The sequence below is a fragment of the Loxodonta africana genome, chromosome 2 (genome assembly GCF_030014295.1).
Source record: "Loxodonta africana isolate mLoxAfr1 chromosome 2, mLoxAfr1.hap2, whole genome shotgun sequence".
Lineage (NCBI taxonomy): Eukaryota > Metazoa > Chordata > Mammalia > Proboscidea > Elephantidae > Loxodonta > Loxodonta africana.
Genome location: NC_087343.1, coordinates 188,704,832 through 188,709,483, shown reverse-complemented (window position 1 = coordinate 188,709,483; position 4,652 = coordinate 188,704,832).

Genomic DNA, 4,652 nt, shown 5'->3' with positions numbered 1-4,652 from the left:
TTAGTAGAGATCAAATCCCACCAATTGCTTCCCTTGGTTACCAGTTGCCATGGAGTTAATTCTAACTCATGGTGACCCCATGTGTGTCAGAGCAGAACTGTGCTCCATAGTGTTTTCAATGGCTCATTTTGGGGAAGTAGGTCTTTCTTCTCAGACACCTCTGGATAGACTTGAACCTTCGACCTTTTAGTTAGCCAAGCACGTTAACCATTTGCACCACCCAGAGACTGCTTCTCCTGGTTACTAGACCTAAAATTCCTGGGATCTGAGATCTCTTTGGGTTCAGAAGCTCCCTTTTAAAATATGCTCCTTGTACTCTTAATTCAGACCTTAATGGGGAATATAGGTGCTATTCTCTGGGGAATTGCACTGGGAACAAGAGGCTGTTTTTTGGTTGGTTTTTCTTTTAGTTGAGAGCACGCCATTATAACGATATCGTTTAAACTGTTTTAAAAATAATGCATCCAGACTTAAAAACAAGCAGTATATGTTGCATGGCATGAAAGACCAAAGTCCTATGTCCCCAACTCGTTACCGAGAAGTAACTGTTGTCAATTGTTTGGTGTACATTTTTCCACACACTGTCTATGCATATACAAAAATATCTATATCTATATATCTTTCACAGAAAAGCCAGGGCCCTGTATACCCAGTCTCAGAGTAGTGTAGTGTTATTTTTAATAAATTACAGTCCAATAATTGAAAATAGTTAAAAAGAAACTTGAAAGTCCCAGTTCCTCCATAGCCTTCTCAGCTCTTGGTATGGTTATTTTTAAAATTTGTATCTCATTGCGGTTTTAATTTTCATTTCCCTGACAACTAATGACATATGACATCTTTTCCTTTGCTTAGTAGCCATCTTTATATTTTCTCTAGTAAAATGTCTGTTAAAATCTTTTGCTCATTTTTTATCATTTGGTTTGTCTGTGCCTTGTCTTTTCCTTTTCTTGACAGTATATTTTGAAAAGCGGAAGGTTTAAATTTAGATGAAATCCAAATTATTAATATAGTAATGGTGTAATATAAAATGATATACTACTACTTTGGAAAACGGTTTGGCAGTTTCTTAAAAAGTTAAGCGGATGCCTATAGTATGATCCAAGCATTTCACTCCTAGATATTCACCCAAGAGAAAATAAAACATGTGTCCGTATAAAGACTTGTACATGAAGATGCATAGTGGCTTTATTTGTAATAGTCCCAAACTGGAAACAACCCAATTGTCCATCAGAAGGTGAATGGATAAACAAACTGTGGTATATCCATAAACTGGAATACTGCTCAACAATAATAATGAATGAACCCCTGAGACGTGAATCTCAAGATAACAGTGCTGAGTGAAAGAAATCAGACAAGAAAGAGTGCATACTGTATGATTCCATTTATAGAAACTCTAGAAAATGTAAGCTAGTTTATAGGGACAGAAAGACGCTCAGCGGTTGCCTGGATGGTGGGGCGGTAAGATGGAGTGGTGAGGAGGGACTGAAGGAGGGACTACAAACAGGCACAAAGAAACTTTCGGGGGAGATGGGCTTATTTATATCTTGACTGTGATAATGGTTTTGCAGGTGTAAATATATGTCGAAACTAATCAAATTTTACAGTTTACATATTTATAGTTTATTGTATTTGAATTACAATGCAATAAAGCTGTTTTTTATAAAAGGAATTTGAATCTTACATTCAAGGGTATTGTATTTATAACTCTTAATAGTACTTTTTAAAATTTTCTTTTCTCTCTTCTCTGGTTTTTTCCTTCCTCCAAATACTTGGGAGCCTCCCATCCTACAAAGTGCAAAAAACTCTCCAGAGCTCCCACCCTTTGTGACTTTCCTGGCTCTCTTTTCTTTACCCACCCCCCCTATAAAAAAAAAAAAAGCCAAATTTTCATGACAAATGAAAGATAAGGATTCATCTCTCCCCATTTTCCTGATTATACATTAAAAAGGAGCTGGGTACCTGGCTGGTTAGGACAGGGCTTTACCGAAATGGAGGTAAAGGGTGGCGAACAGGGCAGTCCGCTTACTAACCTACAAAGTGCCTTTGAGCAAGTTAGAAAATGGTGCTCCCTCTGTGTGGATGAATTAGAAAAATGCTTTCCTCTGGGTCAACGCAGATTTGCAAGCACCTGGTGTGGTGGACAGAAGGCATTGATGTGTGATGTAAAAGGTGCTCATTTCCTCTGGGTAGACGTAGGCCTGCACCAGGGTATATGGCTTGGGGAGCAGAACATGGCTGGATTTTAGTTCTCACTCACCCTTTCATTAGGAGTTTTTGTTCAGTGCACAAACTAAACAACAGACAATGGCAACCCTGGAAGAGAAGAAGGTTAAGGGCAGGCAAAGTCAAATATTTTCAAGAGGAGGGGAATGCTGGGAACACCACTTGGTAATAAATCTTGTCCCCATATGTGTTTTTATTTTTTTGTTTTGCAGAAAATGAATTAACTCATCCAACCATCAACAGACATTTGTTTCCAGTTTTTGCTGCTATAAGTGATGCCGCAACAAACATTCTTGCACACATCTTTTAAAACACCTGTTCAAGAGTTCCTCCAGGGTAAATTCCTAGCAGTCGCATTGCTAGGTCATTTTGGGGTCATGTTGTACCTTTTTAGGCATTGCTAAACTCTTTTACAAAGTGGTTGTCCCAATTTAGTCTCCCACTAGAAATGTGTAAAAGTTCCCGTTGCTCCATACCCTTACCAATTCTTCATTACATTTCTTAATTCTTGTCAATCTGATGGTTCAGAAACTGTATCTTACTGTGTTTTTATGTGCATTTCTCTGATTAATGATGTTAACCAACTTTGAATAAAATTATAAACCTCTTATACTTTTTCTTCTATGAAATTCTTGTTTACGTCTTTTGTCCATTTTTATGTTGGGGTGTTTGCCTTTTTCAGTTAGTTCATATGACATACTTGTATATTCTACATACTAGTCCTTTGCTGGTTATATATGCAGCTAATATCTTCTCCCACTCTGTGGCTTGTACTCTTACCTTTTTCACGATGCCTTTTGATGAACAGAGCTCTTAATTTTAATGAAGTCAAATTTATTCAGCTTTTTCTTCATGGTTTACACATTTTGTAACTTGAAGAAATCCTTTCCTACCCTGAGGTCCTAAATATATTTTCCTAAATTGTCTGCTGAAAGTTTTATAATTTTCCTTTCACATCAATTCCACTTGGAATTGATTTTTATGTATGGCATGAAGTAGGGATTCAATTTAATTTTTTTTTTCCAACATAGATTACCAATCAACCCAGCACAGTTATTTAAAGTCTGTCATTTTCCCCACTGTCCTGCAGTGTGATCTCTGTCATATATCAAGTATCTATATCTGTGGGAGTCATCTTCTGGGCTCTATATGCTTTTCCATCAGCTCATTTGTCCATATCTGCACAACCGCACTGTCCTCATTACTATGGCTTTAGACTAAGTCTGGAGTTCCTGGGTGGCTGCAAAATGGTAGCAGTAGTATCGTCAGAACTTGTTTAACTTCAGGGGGATAATGAACAGGATCAGCCCAAAGCTGATTTCCATGAGGTGGATGTCAGACATGCCTCCACTTGTCAACCTTTTTACCAATTCTGACACCAGCCGTCCCTCCCACGGCACGCTCCACTTCTCTTCTGGGTAGAAGAGACCATATAGGCCATACTTACAGTTAAGTGGTTTATTAAGAAAGTAACAGGGCACAGCTCGGGATTAGGATCCACAGGCTACAACTCAGGATCAGGATCAGGAAGCATATAGGCAAAATCTTCCTTCTTCAGTGCAGGACAGCTTTCTCAGCTCCTCTCAGCTCCCTGAGGACAGGCTTCTCTCAGCTTCCTAAGGACAGGCCCCTCTCAGCCCCCTGAGGACGGGCTCCTCTCAGCTCCCTGAGGACAGGCTCCTCTCAGCCCCCTGAGGACAGGCTCCTTTCAGCCCCCTGAGGACAGGCTCCTTTCAGCCTCCTGAGGACAGGCTCCTTTCAGCCCCTTGCAGACAGGCCCCTCTCAGCCCCCTCAGGACAGGCCTCTCTTAGCCCCTCAGGATAGGCTCCTCTCAGCCCCTTCAGAACAGGCTCCTCTTGCCCTGCTGTCTGTCAGCACTGACTCTGCCACAGCAAGGCCCCCTCCAGGCCTGTTGCCACCAGCTCTGCCACTGGGCCCCTTCTGGGCCTCTTGCCGGCTTCAATGTTACAGCCCTTGACCCAAGTTACAGCTCTTTTCAGAGATTTCTTGTCTCCCCCACCTCCCCTGCCCTGCTTTTCTTTCTTCCTTCTGCTTCTCTTCCTGCTTCTTTCTGCCTGAAAAGCCACTGCGGAGTTGGCTGTATATATACACAACTCCTTGTCAATTTCAAGGCATGGCCCCTCCCAACAAGCGCCACAAACTGACCAATCCCCTCTTCATAGGCTGCAGACACTTCATTTGCATATTAGGCTATATTGACCAATCCCTTCAAGGTACATAGCAATCTCAGGGTAGGCTGCAGACCAGGCCCAGATAAAAAGCATCAAAACCAAGATGTTTTCAGCTTAAGCAGAAAATGTCACTCAACCTGAAAAAAAGTAACAAACCCTCTGGGGTAGAAAACTCGGACAAAGGTAACTCCTTAGGGCTTAAGGGAAAAGCTATTAAGCTATTTTTCCAAAGAATC